Here is a 20,775-nt window from a genome sequence, read left to right on the forward strand (position 1 = left end):
AGAAACGATAGTGTCCTTAAACCAGATGATTAGGGTAGATGCATGGAGATTGTATGAATGTGCTCTGTCTATCTACCTACTTATCTATCTATCTATAACAGAGGTCACACATCAATTATCTGATGTCATATTTTAAACTTTTGTTTCAGCAGATTCCACTTCCCATTTCCAGTTGATATTTACAGCACCTTTACCTGTGCCACTTCTGGTAATGAGCTGCCTTGCACACAGTAAAAAGCATTTTGTTTAACATACAGGTTTTGCCTGTTTACCAAAATCTGCAAAACAAGTAACCTTGATCACCCTATTATATCTGCCTGCTCATATTCCACATGTTACAGTTTCATTTTCTTGACAGCCTAAGACTATTAGTCAAATTCCTACTTTCATATGTTTATACTAACCATATTCTTCAGCGGTCTGACAATTTCAGGTTCACTGTTTCTCATCAGCTCACCTGAGGGACTTGATGAAACCATTTGCAAAATTCCTACCTTTATATTAATTAAGCATATTGTTCAGATATTTCAGAGGTTCAGATGATTTTCTGGGATGACATTTTATAGATTTTATGAATTAATACATAATTTCCTTGGGATTTATTGTTTGCAATATCTGCTTGGTTAAGTTTTCTAATGTGTTCAACTAGAAGCTTCTTTCTGCATTATTATGTAGAAAAGCTAGCCAATTATGTTTAATTTATATATGTTTATATAGTTTCTTATAATATCTCTTATATATGTCTAACATCTTCATCATCTGTATGTATCTCTATTAACTCTACAAAATGGTTTATGTGATATTTGGCTCTAATAACAAACTACATTCAACTGATTTGGTTTTAGATCTTCTCATTCATCTGCAGCCAATCATCGAGAGAGTTAACAATTAGTATTCAGTGGATTCTCAAAACTGCTTAAGGTACCCAGCTTTTTTTCTCTAAAGTCTTTTTATTGAAAGTCATACACGTCAACATTAAGCCAAACCCAAGTACAACCAGCTGTGATTACAGAAGAAAAATCCACTTATACATTTTGGCATTGTGTTGTACATTCAAAATATCTGGTCACAATCACATGCAAACTCATCACATGTCAAAATGTTTATATTTCTGACACATATCCATTACTGGTGTATTATATCTCTCACATCCTTCAATGTGTCTGTGATAAATTACAACGTTTACTCTCCTTCCACTACTCACCTACCCTCTTCTTATGACATGCACCCCTCTCACGTCTCGCCTCTCTTGGTTTACTGCCGCTTCCTCCTCTTTGCCACTTTTCTTTCCATACTGTGTCTGGCTTCTGGTTTAAGTTTTTAACCCAGATTTTACTACCCCCACTCTTTCCTAGCTGCCTTCCCTTTGTCCTAATTTCTTTACCAGTACTCAGCTGATATCCTCCAATTTCTATGCCTTGACAATTTCCCTTTTTAACCAATCTGCTATTCACAAAACTTCTCATCTCTTTCTCTCCCAACTCTCTTTATCCTTCAACTGCTTCAAATAATCATCATAACCATCTCGCCTTAATATCTTTATTATAAAACTTACCCCATATTTTAAATATACTCTGCCAATCTTTCTGTACTGCTTTCCAACCCCGCCACATGTGAATGTTGCCTAACGTTTTTTACCCTCATCTCCAACACTCTGGATTCTCCTACTAACCTTCCTCTCCTAGTCTTTTTGGAGTTGTATTTTGCCTGTGTAATAACTTCATGTGCTAACCCCTAAATAGCCAAGAAACTTTCATGGCTTTCATCATTTTCCAAGTCTCACACTGTTTTTTACTGGTGTCCCAGACCACATTTTCTTTACTACCTCTCCATGAATTTGCCAACAGCAAATGTCTCTCCATCCTCCTCACATCCTTATATATTCACTCTACCCTTCCATTTTCTACTCCTTCCTAGTCATACCCTTTTATTCCCACCTTCGACACTACCTTTTCAACTCTCATTTTCTTTGACACTTACTATCCCCTGACCATTCCTCTTTATGCCAGCTAGCTCCCACCTTCCACAGATCAAAAGCCCCTCTAATCTGTTCAAAAGTTTTAAAGTCTCTCATTTTCCCTCTTTTTACATCTGCTCCACATATCACAGTTCTTTCTCATCAAATTCCCAAAACCTGTTCCAAGAACAATAAAGGTCGTCCTCCCACAAAAATCCAGGAAAGTAGAATCCACCAGCGATAATATTAATAAATTGGTTTATTTCACACCACACAAATAAAATCTAAGCGCTTTCGTCTCCCTTCGGAGACTTCTTCAGAGATAGATTAAAACCACAAAACACATCAATTTATATGAATCAAATAGTGGGCTGGTCAATGAATTAATTGGTACACGCATTTCCTTCTTTACCTTCTGAAAGTAATATGCACACTATTTTCTACTGTGTGTAAGTTAACAGTTTTCTGTTCGGAGAACAGTGAATACAGCCTCTAAAATCAAAAAACTGTAAAAACGGCTGTATGAGTGTTAAAATAAAAATATTAATAGATTAAAATATGTTAAAATATATTAAAAATATATTGAAACTCATTACCAATATGTATATATAATGGGTAAGTAAATAAATTGTAAGTTACAATTGATGTGACATGTTATATTGTAGAAAAAAGAAGAAAACAGCATATCATGTCAAAAAATACAAAACAGAAAATAACAAAATGGCAAACAATACTGCCAACTCTTCTAGAAATTAAATATGTATACATGTGCATATATACACACATTCATATATGTACACATATGTATGTTACATACACACATAAATATAGATATCAATAAGTATCAATAAAATAAATACACATATATAAAAAATATATGTAAATAAATAAATTAATAAATAAATTCTTTATAAAACTTTTATATATATTAATGTAATACTTTAATAATTTGATAATTTAATAATTTGATATAATGTAATATATCCACTTTTGTAAAAATATATTTTTATGTACAAATATGTATCTTCATTAAAAGTAATAAATATATACCTAACTTTTAACAGCCCTCTTAGGGTCAGCAGCAAAGATTTTTAAAACGGGAGAAATAGATATATGCCCCGGGATTCATGAAGCTTGCGCCAGGCGCACGCATAGCGTAGGCGTTATAATGCCAAATATGGCCGCCGAGCGATTCAGGTACGATCCAATTCCACATGCACTACCGGCATACGCCAGATCTGCGCAGCCCCCAGCGTAGGTATGCAAATCACCCCATGTGCAGTGTTGCACCATGCAAATGAAGGCATATAGTGATTCATGAAGTGGTGCAGGTGTAGCGTAAGCCCACGGAAATGTAAACCAAAAAACACGGTTTACATTTTCCCAAACATAACATCGGAGCTATGGAAGAAGGCCAGACCCAGGTATCACAACGTAAACATATGCCAATGGCGAAATACACAGCCAATGGCATAAGAAAAGATGCACAACACGTAAATGACAACGTTTAATGTCATGTCCACAGTAACGCACAGCAGAACTGCAGGGCATGTGTGCGGAAGCTGTAACATAAAGAAATAATATAAAAATGTCATAAAATCGCAACGTAATAGAAATCAGATTTACAGCATAACACACAATGGTAGGCATGGAACACCACAACCAAGGTGCAAGGGTTGCTAAGGGCTTGCTATAGTGTTCGGCGCGGTAACTATGAATTAGTAGTCAATGCCATGCAAATGAGGCAGATAATACAAAATCGCAAATGTCCCGCCGGAGGAAGGTTGTACCATATGGTGCAGCGGTATAACACCGAGGAGTGGCTCAGAGGAGATACATGACATCAGCAGAGGGGTGTGCCACTGTAGCACTAAGCACATTGGAGCATTGCAAATCTGGCCTGTCCGTTGCTAAGCAAAGATGCAGGATAGGGGTGGGGAGGAATCGTTTAGCTGAGAGCACACATGGTGGCCAAAAGTGCATGTGTACAAGGATGAAAACGTGGCCGAAACCCAGTAATCGGACGCACCGCAAAACAATAGCAGAAACAGGAAGGTCAGGGGAAGAAAAGGAAATGCGGAAGTAGGGTAATTGGAGTACTAATGAGCAATCAACACCAATCAACCCACGAAGGCCAATCGACGGCAGCTGAAAAAGTCCGCCTGCAGAAACCTGCAAAACAGGATAGGGGAGGCATGTGAATGCAAAGAAAGGAGGGGAGGTACTGGATTGCAAACATAGGAGACCTGACACAGCAGAGCAAAGCAAACTGACAGCAGACCGGCAGTAGCACACATAACGCAAGATACGCCAGGTCCAGGAAAGCACAAATGAAAGTAGGCTGCAGGATGCATGCCAGAAAATGGTAGGTGCAATGCGCAGAAATGTAAAGGGAAGATCAAGAGGTAATCCACAGCAGGCAAATGTAATTCAACACCAAAGGCACCACGATAGTAGTTCCGGCAGTAAAACACATAAATTAACCTGTAGCTACGAACGTACATATGCACCCTATGACCTCATCGGTGTTCACAGCACAATAGTATAAAGTGTGTAAGCACCCAACACTCACCTATGTATTCCCAAACACCGCACCATAGGTGTAAACACACGGGGAACTTTTAAAATGTACATGTTGGGAGCTGCCATAGCTGTGATTCATCAGCATGTGTTAGAGACTGACGGTGTTGTGGAGGATGATGCCGACAACCACCGCAGGCCTCGGAGGAGAAGGAGAGTGTTCAGACCAAGGGTAACCTACCAGGGGCTACATGACTTGGAGATAGTAGAGCATTACAGGGTGGACAGGGACATCTTACAGCAAATAGTGGAGCTGTGCCTGCCACGCCTGAGAACCAGAAACAACAGAGGGGAACCCATACCAGTGGACACGAAGGTATGTGTAAGCCTGTGAATACTGGCCACAGGTACCTTTCAAAGGCCAACTGGAGACATAATGGGTATCTCACAGGCATCAGCATCCAGGCTACTACACCAGTTCCTGGATGCCATGTTACCACATGCCAATGAGCAGATATACTTCCCCAGAACTCAGGAGGAGTTGGCCAGCAATATGCGTCACTTCCACCGTGTGGCACAATACCCGGAGGTACTGGGTGCGATAGACTGCACGCACATACAAATCAAGTCACCACCCAGTGAGCAGGGTATGCGCTACATAAACTGCAAGGGATTCCACTCCATCAACTGCCAGGTTGTGTGCAATGCTCAGGGCATTATCATGGATGTGTGTGCTGGCAGCCCTGGAAGCTACCATGACACCCATATCTGGCATGCCTCACAGCTGTATCAGGTATTTGTCAGGGGGGACATCCCACATGGCCATCTCGTAGGGGATGCTGGCTATGCACTGGAGCCGTGGATGATGACTCCTATCAGAAATGCACACACACCCATGCAAGAATGCCATAATGAGGCACACGCACAAACCAGAATCATCATAGAGCGTGTGTTCGGGATGCTGAAATCACGGTTCTGGTGCTTGGATACATCTGGTGGAGCCTTGCAGTACTCTCCGGGCACGTGTGCCCACATCGTCATAGTATGTGCCATGCTACATAATATGATCCTGCGGAAGCAGCTGCAGCAGGGACAAAATGGTGAAGGCCCGCATAGCCCACCGCAATTGCCAAGGCCAGTACAGGCACAGAGGGATTCAGGCCATGAACACACTGTGCCAGCCCAAGTAGGCAGACGGAGGCATGCCCAATATGCCTACACCTTGGCAAAGAGGGAACATATAGCACATACTCTGACCGTGTAGGCCACTACGGACTGACACCTCTCCACCTGCACACCCAGTAAAATGGATGGCACACAAACATGACCACCTGTAAATTGTAATGTATAGGTGGCCCAATGTGCGACTCTTACATAGGCAGCCCTCAAACATTGTAAACACAACAACCAGTGCAACACGGAATGCCAACACCTGAACAGTACATGAGTCTTGCAGCATATGGTGGTGCTGTGTGCCCGTCACGTTCCCCGCCAGATATAGATATATATATATATATATATATATATAGATATAGATATAGATAGATATATATATATATATATATAGATATATATATAGATATATATATATATATAGATATATATATATATATATATATATATATATATATATATATATATATATATGTACACATATGCATATATATAATACAGATAGAAAGGGCAATAGAGGGATATATGGTGATATAGATGGATTCAGCGATATCTGCGAATATGATAGATAGTTCAACGACATTCATAACATCTTGGAGGTACAAATAAATAGGATACCGCCAACCATGGAATGTGTAACATACCAACATGCGTAACCACGAGGCTGAAAGACCGATAGAACACAGTACCAGAACAGTACATCCGTGAGTAATAGTATGATGATATGAAGGGACGGTTAGTCACCGCTGACGGTGTTGCGGTCCATGTAGGTACTGCGTTCAACTGTGTCTGTGAGTGCCGTAGTCTGTGTAAGTGTGCGTTGAGGGTGCCGTGTGCATTTCTGTGTGACTGTAATGTGTGTGTGTGTCCGCAACATGTGTATGTTGGTGCCAAGTCAGAGGCAGACCAGTATGGTAGGTGTGGGTATAGTTAGCCGTAGGCATACAGTTACTACCTGTACCACAGTAGGAGGGACATCCCCACCCTGGGCAGGTGTGTCCTGACATAAAACAGTACAAAGGGCAAATGTCCGAGATGGTAGGACATAAATATGTCCCATATATAATGTAACAGTCGTATTTACTAGTTATGCCTGTATGTAAGAAACTTAAATGTTACATGCAATATGATAAGTATCCAAAGTCACACAACAATAGGTATGTAGTAAGGATAAAAGTATGTGCTACCTGTGTACTGACCGTGGCTACGTGTTGGCCTGTAAACACCGCTTTGTGTCTCGCAAGTGTCCAACAATGACCATATGATAAGGTGGCAACCCATGGCAAACAGGGTCTTTTAACAACACAACCACAATGACTGCAAGTATCTGGGACAGAAATACAAGGGATAGCTGTCACCTACACATATCCCCTGATATATCGCTACAATTATGGAGGTATACAAGTAGCAAGCTCACCTGCAGACGATATAGAAACCAATTAACAACGGCCCAATGTACAATCCCGTAACATAAGTGTACTAACTGTTAGCTCTCTAATCAGGGATGGAGCCCACACACATATATACGGATTATGTAGAAATGCAAGGCCCACAAACCGTATATGTTATGTACAACCACCGACATCCCCCACACTAGAAACTAAAGCAATACAAACTGTAATAGCAGCACAAACATCCAGTCAGTCAATTACATCTGCAGAACCCTCAACATTCCGTGTGAGAGACACAATTAAAGGCGACATGCAAAATTGCAGGCGTTGTATAATGGAACAAACAGCCATGTTACAGGTATTGATTGCAATACTCCGTTATCAGACGTCGGGATGACAGGTACACCCACATGTTGAACCAAATACTCTACCTGTCACACACAATCTACAGGGGACATGAATCCAAACTATACTTGTCTCCATGCATAGCAGTTGCAGTTACTCATAACAAAACACAATACAGACCGTCTCCCTGAAGGTAGGGCAAATAGGCAACGCCCAAGTGGAGAATCCAATTATACCCCACTGTCGCCGTGTAATTGGTGAATGGAGTAGCTGCACAGCTGATATGCAAGTAATTAGTCACTCAGGAACACCAATTGGCGGGAAGAATCCACATGTTTCCGGTATCGACATATATAAGGATGACTTGCCAGACTTTCAAACCGTATGCTCATACCAAAAAACAGTTGAAACACTGTGAGAGAGATAGAAACGAAATGCCGTAACGACAACAAGGTATGTAGAACGCCCGATATGTAAGGTTATGTATAGCATGATCTGTATTAATTAGTTTTACTGTATGTATAGCCTGGTTTGCATTAATTAAACGTGTCTGCAATGCATAAAGTGGGGAAAGGTATTTATGTAGTGATGTCTTGCTGAGCATACTAACGCTTGTAGAATCTGTGCGTCCAGCAGTGGGACACAAGGTACACAGCACAGACACCAGAAGGGATGCTACATGAGGCCATTAAACAGAACAATGCCATACAACCCGCCGTCAATGGTAGGGTATGTCCAACAAGGACGTGCCATAGCAGGGGATAGTATATGTTGATATACTGTCACAGCACACATGTGTATGGGCAAATAACGTTAATGACATATGTAAGGTGGTCCCGCTGAGCAAGTATGCTTTGCATTATGGGATACTATGTGAAATATGTGTAATGTATAGTATTATAGGTAGATATGACAGATATTCTACACAGCATAACAGGCATATCATGCGTACCACAGCTATCGTCTATTGGTATGTACAATAACAGGATACATATGGCCTGTAGGTATGGGACATAGTAATAGCATGATAGCTAATCTAAATGGAAGGGCTACCAAGTAACCATGCACAAAGCACATGTAATAGCTGCACAGGTGCATAGTTGGGTACTATGCAGTCTGTCAAGTCCATGTGTAAGCACAACTACAGTGTTCACACTAGTGGCACCTCTCCAGGGTAGTGTCCTGTGAAGAGCAGAGCCAGGTGTCACCTGCACCACTGCACAGTACAGCCACTGCAGTGATCCCAGGCCTGCATGTGTCTCCCAACCACCAAGGGAGGTATCACATGAACAGTGCTACTGAGTGTCCTTGCGTGATGTACAGAGGACTTATGTTCCACAGCATGGTGAGTGTCCGGTTTGGGAATGTAACCCAGAAGCACATCCCACTCATTGTGGCGTGTGTGCACATATCCATGAGCATGTTGCTCACAGTGGCCTCTGCTTATGTTGCGTATGAGGAGTATATACATCAATAATGTTGTGGACATGGGCCCTGTCTGATCAGCAGAGGTCACCCCTGAGTATGTAGTATGCAAATGTGTACAGATGTGGTGTCCGTAGTGCAACCGCATATTTAAACTGTCGGAGTTCAGTAAATGTCATGGCGTGTTAATGTTGTGGCATGTAAAGCTGTAGCTGTTGTGTAAGGTACACCCTAAATGGGGTGGTGTACCCTTGAATGTGTGTAGATGTCTTGAGTTCAGAGGTACAATGGGTGCCTATGCACCAGTTACATACCCAGTACAGATAGGTGTGGCCACGTAGGAGGATACCCACGCCACAGTGGCAATACGGTAACCACAGGAGTGGGTGCGACATATGTGTGTACTGCAAACATGTACAATGTGATATGTGTGTAGGGGACTACCATCCATGTGATAGTCAGTGGGTGAATGGTGTAATGCAAAGGTGATGTGCATGCACCTTGTGTCATGCAGCTTGATGCCATGATAGTCATATTATGTATCTGTCACAGCGACACCCGTATGGTTGGAGTCAGTATCAGCTGGTGGAGCAATCATGGCGCTTGGTATGTAGGGGTTCTAAAGCTAGGCGGGAAAGTCCCCTGTGCCAGCCTGTTCCGCAGGGAAGCATATACTTAACATGAGGGGCCCTATGACTGAGGACCGTGGTATGCCAAAGTACCTGAAATGTAGTAGGTACTATGGTATGCTGGCCTCACTGTGTGTCCTGTCCATGAGCCACATAGCATAACATCCTGAGACACAGGGTATGATGTGCAGGTGGATGTGTATGTTGTCAATACCAGAATGGGGAATGGTGCTGAAAGGCAATGAGAGGACAATGTAGGATGTGTGGACTCCCATGCCATCAGCAACTGCCCTGGTAACTGTATGAAAGGAGTCCGCCATGTGTAAGGGCCATGCTCTGGCCTTAACAAGCCCAACCCGGGTGGCAGCAGAGGACGGGAGACCAACAATGTCTCTGAGAATGACGTCTTTGATGATGTGCCCCATAGCCACGCAGAACAGTCCAGTCAGGTGTGTAGGACTATAGTCCCACCCGTGCAATGCGGTGCCACCTGTGTGTAGTGTGATAAATGCTGCTGTGTGCCATTCAGGGTCTACAATGTCTGAAACAAGGCTATTACTGAATATGGTGGCCTAGTGGGGAGACATGTAATTCAGAGGTTGGTGGACATCACAGCCTGGGACGTTGGAAGGTGACATGGGGCCAGTACTGTGTAGGTGTGACCACAGGGACACCACAATGTTCATGTATGGATTGCGGCCCTGTAGTGAGTGAGACGGTGTACTATCAGCATTGAATCCATCCTCCAGCATGTTGCCAACAATACCTGGGTCTGCAATGTTCCTGAGTGACTGTTGTATGTGACAGCAGATGTGGGTGTTGCTATCGAATACTGACATACCACCATAATGCCTGGTGGTACACCCCGGAATGTGTGGCAGTCATGTTTACGTAGCTAGTCTTGGAGTATGTGATGAGGGACCCTGTGGCCCCACCATGGCTGACCAGTGAGCCACCCCCACAAGGAATGTACACCACTGTGCAACAGCCTACACCTGTTGTTGTACATCATATGTCCATGGAACATGACCACCAGAGTGGCGTCTGTTATCTGGTGTGTACTATCATGGCTCTGTATGGAATAGCATGATCCATGCAGTTGTGTACATGCTAATTAAGTGCACTGGGGTATGTGTCAGCATTTGTATGTGCATTGTCCATCTGCACGGGTGTCATGATGTTAACAACCGCTGTCAGCAGACGTCTGTAGTAGGTGTAGTAGTACACATGTACTGTGTATGCTGTGATGGTTGTGTTTCCAAGATGTGGCTAACAAGGTAGATTAGCATATGTTCGGAATCCACCAATGAGGGGATAACCCCAGGTGTGTAACACCAGTCACATGGTGGTAGTGTTCATGCCAAGGGTAATGTAGGTCTTGGAGGTGGTGTTTATGTGTTGATCCAGCAGAGTGGAGGGTATGACTCATGGATGTGTCGGTACATGAGTGGCTATCCCAGTGAAGTGTGGGGTAGTGTCAGTCACACATCAGTAGTAGCTGAGGTATGATGTTGACTCTGTCGCTTGTTACAATGTGTATAGCGGTCCCGGACACAGTTAGTTGCACGTGGAGCACCTCTGATGCATTGTGCCAAGCAACTTGCCAGGATGTGTGCAAAACATAATGGGATATGGGAACCCCTCAGTTGTGGGTGTGCTGGTCCAGGTATGTGCCTGGAAGGTATGGTCCGTCTATAAACTGTCATTGCAAGTGTGCTCTGCAGAGCCTACAGGCAGGTCCCAGTCACTGCAGAGATGTTGGAATGGTGCATTATAAGGTGTGCCTTGCCTGCGTGCGTCACAGGGGAAGATGCAAGCAATGTGTCACATGACCCCATGTCGCGCATGCCAGTTACTGCCCTGCCGGTGGCAGTTATTGGAAACTGTGCAGGACAGGGAGTATAGAAGCAGCAAGAGCCTAGCATGTGAGCTGTACTCCCAGGGCCGACAGGTGCAAGTCATCTGCGCCACAGCATTGTGTTTGACCAGGACAGTCATAGCGGACAGATACCACATGCCTGTGGAATGACAATAGGAGCATAGGCAACTGTTGAAGTGACACAGTCGGTCATTGTACAGTGGTATCGTGTCCGGACGAATGCAAATTGCTCCCCAGGGCTAGGCCCACACCCTCAGGGCTATAAGACTGGTGAGCTATTGCATGTCCCTGCACATGTAGTCTGTGAAGTGGCATCACAGGGCAGTCACACTAACATGGCGAATGACTGACATATCATAACTGGTGAGGTGTGGCATGGGTGCATAGGTTATGTTGCAGAAGCAGTTACCCGACAGCAAGATGTAAGCAACTAACGCCTTGTGTAGCCTGCTGTGTGGAACTGCAGTGTGGCACCCTACAGAGTCAGTTATGACTGGTGTGTTGTGAATGTTATAACACACTATTGGCTGTATGTGGTGGGCACACATGAGTCTGTGGGCTATAAGCTGGTGATGTTGTCTTCCATGATGGGGGCTACCTCTGGTGCCTACAGTGAGTATGGAGACGTACTGCACAGGTTGTCCTCGTAGGTGTGGCCAGTGGTGTAGATTATGTGAGACTATGTGATGGGTGGGGTGTGTTGTGAATATTACACATCCCCAAATGACTGTCAGGTGCAGTCAGGGTTGGCGACAGCATTACCCCAGCCATAGCTGTCAGCCTCCTGTCCCCAAAATGAGGAACATTAGCCCTCATACAGTGTGACAAATGGGCGAAACGTGGAACACTTACAACTGGCTTACTAACAGCGTCAACTAGGAAGGGCATATGATGGCTAAAATAGGCTGGTCTTACGTATAAAACAGATATTCCAATGAATTAATATGATTCTCATCTATCTAGCCATGGCTAGCAGGTAAACTATGTACAACAATGAATGTGTGACAGACCCTTCCAATGTGGAACCTTGAGGAACATGCACCTTTAGAACCCCAAATGAGGTAATGCGTTCCCCATAATGAGGTACACCTGAGAGCTATGGGCCCAGCACGGCTGCAGGCGTGCATCCCCACAGGCTGTAGTGCCGTATGTTGGGAAGTGAGCATTGAATGTGTACATGAGACAATTGCTCTATTGCCACATGTATGACATATCCCTCATATAGACAGGCAGTAGCACTGGTATGTGACAGTTGGACATGCCTGCATATACAACCATGTCCCACAGGATATGTGCGTTACGCGTACAACAGCTGTCGTACCTTAAGCAAGCTGGGAAGTGTAGGACAGCCAGTGTACCTGTGGGAAATGGTGTGGAATGGGCGCTATAGTAATCAGTAGCTCATGACATGCTCACATGTTCTGAACAAGTGCCTAGCATGACCATACAATACAGATAGGGTGTTGGATAATATCAACCCACAAGTGGTGATGACAGTCATTTAGGGTGGCACCACACTGTAACCCTGCTGAGTATGGTGTGCATGTCCATGAACCATTAGCACTGTAGATGTTAGCAGTACAGATGTACAAGATAGCACGGATATTTGATTACAAATACCTTTGCATGTCACAGGTGTGTTCCACCAGTGGCCTGTTGACAGACCCACAACTACAAAAGGTGCAAGAGTGACATGTGCACAGCACATCTGTGCCAGATACAGTAGAACAAGATTAATGTGTTGTACACCACCCTCATTGTAGCCCATACCACACAGACAAATGTTAGGCATCTGTGTATGTAAGGCTGTGAATGGCCATGACCTATCAGTTTAGCTGTGTCAGTGATGTGAACAACATACAGAATGGGCTGTGTGTGTGAGGTGTGTGACATATGTGCACAGTCTGATGGATGATACCAGCAGTGTCACCGCTAGGTGAACATCCCTGTACCCATAAACTGCTACCTAGGCTGTGGTCAACATTATGGACACTGTGTAAGGGATGGTGCTGTGCAGTGCACCCCTGACATGGTGACATCTCCAGGCCCCTTAGGTAGTCATCTGAGGCACCCATGTCATGTCAGGGTGCCTTCCATGAGCACGGAGATCACTGCCCAGGCATATACAGCACTGTGGTGACCAATATTGGATCACATACCACCTGTAAGGGGTAATGGCTATGCATGTATGTGCGATAACAGCCTTCACAATCCACACCTCCACTATGCAGCATGCCGTCTACCTTGCAGAAGGACATTTGCTACACCATGATGATGGACATGCTACATGTCCATATCCTGATCTATATGACATATGTCTTGGACAGCCACCATCCTAATACTAGGATCGCCACAGGCTGGACAGATCCCTGTGCCATATATGTGACATACTCCCGCCATACCATGCAACCATGTCCATCAAAGCTGCAGATGTCATCCCAGTCATACATGGTGTGATGGCCGCATGGTAGATGTACTATCAACTGACTGGATCAGTAATGTGGCACTGATGCAGCTTGCGGTGGCACAATGGCCATCTGTAACAGTGTGGAAACCGTGCCTGTACATGCTATGGTTGATGACCATCCCTGTGAATTTCGTCTGACTATCCATTGTCCCATGTCTTTCACATGTGTAATACAAGCGATCCGTGTCAGGATGTTGAACAGTTGTACAGTGCTGTGTAGATGTATATGGCAAAACACATGCATGTACAGGTGTCCATGCGTATGTGTGCATTGTCACTGCTCAAGTCCATTCCGGCTGTGTCTGTGTTGATATGTGACATATACACAGCATCCAGGTCAACAGTAGTACCGTGGACACATCGAGGCATGTGCAGATAGGTAAGAACACAAATGCAGGCAAATAGACATGCCCACAGCAAGACAGCATTTACATGGAGTATGAACACTGTAATGAGGTGACACACATATATGGTGATGATATTCAATGCATAATGGGTGTGACATGTGTGACACAAACATGTCAGTCGTGTCAGTGTCATGGTGCTTTGTAAAGATAACTATGCAGATGCAGTAGATGTCATAGAAATGTATGTGCAGCAGTATCTCTGTACATCTCTGAAACTGTGACCTGTCACCATCATTATGTTTTACAGATAATGCCCCGTACACGCCTCCCAGTATACACCCGCCAGGAGGATGATGTCCTCATCCCACAGCTCCATGACAACTATGACTTGTTGTTCAGCCATGTGCCACAGCATGCCCAGCAGCGGGATGACCTGTGGCAGGATCTACGCAGGAGGGTGAACGATGTGGGTGGCCATAACCGCACCTACCAGCAGGTGCGCAGATACTGCACTGACCTGATACGACATGCAAAACAGCGTGCCACTGCAATTGCCAGGGAACAGGGTGGAACAGATGGTGGGCCACCAACCCAGCCCCCACTCACACACACCGAGGAGCTACTGGCCAGTTTGGGGTCACCCAGGGAACAGCATCCAGAAACACTAGCTGCCATCATGGAGGTGGGTGTCTCCCAACCAATGAGCCTGGAGTTGCCTGGTAAGTCAGTAATGCACATATGGCTATTATATCCCATGTAGTTGCATGTGTCACTGTACATAATGTAAAGTAACAACATATGCCAGGTATGTGGACACACATGCTGCATACTACAGTATGCTACGTTGTGTATGCACACATGTGCATACTATATGCTATTACACAGGTGAATGTGTGCACATGCACAGTGCAACCTGTGGCTGTCATACAGTCATGGATAATGTTCATACTGGTGTGTCACCCCTATACAGGTACCTCTGGCATGCTGCACAGACATGGGTCCGTTGCAGGTGAGACTGTCATCAGTATCAGGCATGTTACAGTGCAGATCTATTTGCCATGTGGCCAGTTAACACTTGCACACCTGATGTTTGTTCCAGTCACGATATGCAGGTCGCAACACCGTGCATTCACACACGCCACCCATGTGCAATATATGCAAATGTAATGATACACAGACTTGAAACCACAGTACTTGTCATTGCGACATGTGTGGTCAGCTGTGCATACAACGGTGGAGGTGTTCTACAATGGAGGCATATGTAGTATGCATTGGAACAACATGTGTGGTATGCACACAGTTCCACACAGTGAGCTGTGATATGGGCAGCCCACAAGTGTCACCATTGTGTCATATGCCCCTGCATCGGGTGCACACATTGTGATGTGCCACCTGACATGTCCCAGACATGTAGTGTTCTGTCTGCAATAGTGTCACACTATCACATGACCTATACCCCACATACCAAACATACAACCCATTGTCTGCATAGACCTGTGGAATGTGACATATCTGACATGTATGGGTGTATGTCATATGGGACCACACAGACATGTGGAGAAGATGCCCATCACACACAATTGGCCACCACATGTGCACACATGTCCATGGGGGATGGCCAGAGACATGTAGCCACACAGTACATGGGATGTGTATGTACCCTGTTGCACAGTGTCCACACATGGTCCAATTATAGCCTTAGTTGACCGATTATACAGTTGATGTGGTACAGTGGACAAGCTAAAAGCCTGTGCACAGCTACTGGAAGTGTCACTGAATTCTACCATATACGATCTGTCAAAAATCACGACTGTGTTGCAGTTATGGCTATGCAATGTGTACATATTATGTATTCTACAGCAACATACATGCCTCATGTTGCCATGCAATGGCACCATGTCTGTACTTCACACTGTATAGCAATGTAGATGGCTCACACTACCCTCCCGTGCTCATGCACATTTGCTAAATATGCATTCTATCTGTAGGGCATACACACAACACTGCAATGTGAAGCCCATTATGATGCTGTACATGTGTCAGGACACCATTGTGCCAAACATGTATGCATGTTAATGCACATGTCAGCAAATTACATGTCAAGGTCATGTCAGCCATGTGTACTGTTATCCTGTTCTGGGCCACATGGTGTATCACGGGGATGCATACATACTACCATGATTGTGTGAACTGCATGGCTACTGATATGACACCTGCTTGCTGTAGTGTGCACCCCAGGGAGGTATGCTGACTAACACTATTAATGACTGAGCTGTATGCCCTCTGCTCTATCGCAGGCATGCTGCATGCCATCTGACAAATCACATGCATGGTGTGTCTGTTTGTGTGTGTGTGTGTGTGTGTGTGTGTGTGTGTGTGTGTGTGTGTGTGTGTGTGTGTGTGTGTGTGTGTCTGTGTCTGTGTGTGTGTGTGTGTGTCTGTGTCTATTGTACTTTACAGTATTTCTTTGCATTCACAGGTGATGTAGGTGCGTTACCCTCCTGTGGTCCATCTGATGTTAGTGTCCCCACAGATACTAGCGATGATGAACATCTGCATGAGGTACAGGCAGGGTTGTCAGGGGCTGAATCTGTGCCAATGGTTACCATCCCAGCTATGTCCCCCTTTTCCCCGCACACAGTTCTGCTGCCAACACATACCGCATCACCGGTGGCCATAGAGGAAGGACAGTCAGCATCTGTTGGCGTGGAACAGGAATGTGTGGTGGCTACAGAAGGTGTGTCTACACACCATGGTGTCAGTGTAATGACTGCAGATGTGCCACACAGGCATGTGGCCGGTGCTGCTCGTAGAGGACCTCTGGCAGACATGCACCTGCAGGACAGAGCGCAGCAGCTGGTATCACCAGACGCATGTTCCAGACTGTAATGGCGGCACAGGCACGTGCTGAATGGCAGAACAGAGAAGGGCAGAGGCTGTAGAGGACTGCTATCCATAACCTAAATGACAACATCCAGGCATTGGCAAATGCTCAACAGAAGATTGCTAATATTCTGGATAGGCAACTAGGTGAAATGGTTGGAATCGTTGACCGAGGCATGGCAATCTGCGAGTGGGAGCTATCTGTGCTGGAACACCTGGTAGGAGTGAGGTGTAGGCCACGTGGACGTAGGCCAGCAACACCACCTAGTGTAGGTTGACGTGAATGTGCCACCTCACATGCCTGCTCCCATAGTGCCGGTAGCAGTAGCAGTGCAGCTGCTGCTATGCTGTCAACACCAGGACACAGCAGGCCACGTGGACATGGCCCTGGATGGTCTCAGCAGGGACACGTTTCCAGTGGACATGTGTTGCCGGACAGTAGCCACTCTGTACCTCCACCTTGTAGTGCCCATGCAACCCCAGGCAGGCACAGGTCACGTGGCCATGGACAGACACAGTAAGCTGTACAACCTGCACTGTACAATCTGGGGCTGTCAATTATACCCCGTGTGGGTATCACAAATGGCAGAACTGTGTACACACATACACGCACACAGCAATCACAACTGTAGGGCTCCACAACATCCACATGCATTCTGCACAGACATGTCCAGTCAACTCACCAGCCCTTACACACACACATGATGTTATCCATTGGTGCAGCCTATGCCCCTGGCAAACATATCACCCTGTGCATATGATGAAGCCTGTGCCGCATCCCTGTCATCCACACCATCGGTGCAGGGTTATGCACAAATATTCTGATGCACAGGGTGAACAGCATAGTGAGAGGTGTATGTAATACCTGTTTATGCATAGTGAGGGATGTGTATGTTGCAGTGGTTGTGTGCAGCCTATGCCCCTGGGAAACATATCACCCTGTGCATATGATGAAGCCTGTGCCACATCCCTGTCATCCACACCATCGGTGCAGGGTTATGCACAAATATTCTGATGCACAGGGTGAACAGCATAGTGAGAGGTGTATGTAATACCTGTGTATGCATAGTGAGGGATGTGTATGTTGCAGTGATTGTGTGTGAATACTGAGTTGCATATGTGACATAGGTTGTGTACTGTCGACATGCACCAGTCACACCATGTAGTGCAGGTACAGCATGCATTGTGATGTGTTCACAGTGTGTGTGTCAGTTCCATCTGTAGCACCATGTTGGTTGTGATACCTTGGCTCCCTCCTATGGTGTACTTGCATGTGCCTACAGGTAGCAGTGTTTGCAGTCCCCCACGTGTAACTGTGGAGTACACACAGGCACATCTGGCAATATCAGCATGCTACATGTACCCTCATCCTGACTGTTGGACACACAAACATGACACAGATGTCCGCACATATACTGCACCTGACGCATGTGTTCGGTGCCACAGGCTACACTGGACAGAGACGTGACATACATACCAGGACACATTACAGGTATGGTGACATGGTGCAGGGGTTGTACACAGCGGCCTGGCCAATGATGATGTGAGGTGTCACTTGGTAGCTGGAGGCCACACTGTGCAGCAGTAGGACCCTGTAACAGTACGTGAACATGGCCGCAGTCACGGGGTGTACACCACTATAACGCACACCCCATAGTGTGCAGCTGGGTACCCTTGCCTGTGTGGTCATCGTCCTCACAGTACTATGCACCCACATGACGTGTCACAGAGAAGGGACATGCACAGGTAGCCAGTATGGCTGGGACCTATGGCATCAACAGGGTTGTGCAATGCATCACCATTACGGGCTAGTCAACACGTGGGCCAGTGATAATTTCCCACCGTATATCAGCATACACACTCACACCAAGCACCAGACATACATACAGACACACACACACTGTGGTGACCACACATGTGTATACGGACAGCCGATGTGTGTGATGCACCTCACCGGCGAACGTCATGCTTCCCACACTGACGTATGTACAGTTCTCTACAATGGTGTACAGGGATGTGTAGCAACTGGGACGTATTCCACGCGATATGTGGCATCCCTGGTCACACATTCGGACACACATGACAGTGCTGGGAATGATACACCAGCCATATGATGACACGTTTGATGGACATGCAGCGGTATTGATTGCATTATGTGTACCGACGCTATATCTGGCAAATGTGCTGCTATATACACACAGGAGGTTGTAGGTGTTACAGATGCCATATGACATATAGTTGTTAACACCTGACCACTGTGTATGCATTATGTCAGCACCGTCATGTAACAGCGACATAGCGTACAGTTAGCACATGGCATGATAGGATGGTGTGTGATACAACTGTGAGCCACCCCCTGCACACATACATCTAGACAGGTGGTTCACCACGTTATGTACACACATCTCCCCATACGTGCTGTTTGTATGTCACCGTATACAGATGTCAATGATGGGTCTGCATTGCATCTGCATGTCGTAGGTAGGTGCAACTATGTTACGGACATCGGCCACTGCACATACATGTTTGCTGCATGCACAGTACAGATGTCACATGTGTCTCCTGTTGCCATGTTTGTATGCATTGATATTGTTGGACATGTGTGTTGCCATACATAACACATGGACTGCGGTATGATATCACGGGTGTCACAGGCGACCAGTACAAGGGTATGTGTCCCGGTCAACACTGCTACCCCCTGTAGTGTGAGCATTCAACAGACATGGGCCCACCTTCAATTCGCATGTGTAGCATTGATTAGGCCAGTGTTATGCATGAGGTACATCAAAGGCCATGTATGTATGTGTTGTGTGTGCAGTTCATGCACACATCCACACAATCACATGTATGACATACCCAGATGTGTGTTCATTGGTGTACAGCAACAGTCAGGTGTCACAGCTGTGTAAGGACCATGGTATGTCTTGAGCCAACCTGTTCATGTATACTGGTATCATTGCAATGCATAACACCTGTTGGATCCCTGTTGGTATGTGTGTACTCTGCACAGCTGGTGTACACCGCTGTACAGCCCAGTGGTCATGTGTCACATGGTGTTGTGGGACTGTAAGGCTGTGTAGTGCTGCACCAACGGCATGGTGCTGACTTGACAGCTACAGTGTACACTGCAGTGTGTATGTGTGTGACCTGCACCTGGGACAGCTGTGATGGCAGCTGTGTGTGTACAGGTCACTGCATGTGTGACCGCCCTGTGCGTGAGGGCAGTTATACCTTACTGTGCCCTTCTGTGCGTACACTCCATCTGCATGCAAGATTGCCCTTTGCAACTGCTAAGTGTGTGAGCATGCCCAGTACGCCGTTGTGTAGATGGACACACAGTACATTCCACACTGCGCCCCTCCGTGATTAGACTCCGTGTGCATGCAAGATGGCCCTTTGCAACAGATAAGTGTGTGAGCATGCCCAGTACGCCGTTGTGTAGATGGACACACAGTACATACCACACTGCACCCCTCCGTGATTAGACTCCGTGTGCATGCAAGATGGCCCTTTGCAACAGCTAAGTGTGTGAGCATGCCCAGTACGCCGTTGTGTAGATGGACACACAGTACATTCCACACTGCTCCCCTCCATGATTAGACTCCGTGTGCATGCAAGATGGCCCTTTGCAACTGCTAAGTGTGTGAGCATGCCCAGTACGCCGTTGTGTAGATGGACACACAGTACATTCCACACTGCGCCCCTCCGTGATTAGACTCCGTGTGAATGCAAGATGGCCCTTTGCAACAGCTAAGTGTG

Source organism: Protopterus annectens, chromosome 2.part0 (assembly GCF_019279795.1).
Source record: "Protopterus annectens isolate FY-2018-M chromosome 2.part0, PAN1.0, whole genome shotgun sequence".
Classification (NCBI taxonomy): Eukaryota; Metazoa; Chordata; order Ceratodontiformes; family Protopteridae; genus Protopterus; species Protopterus annectens.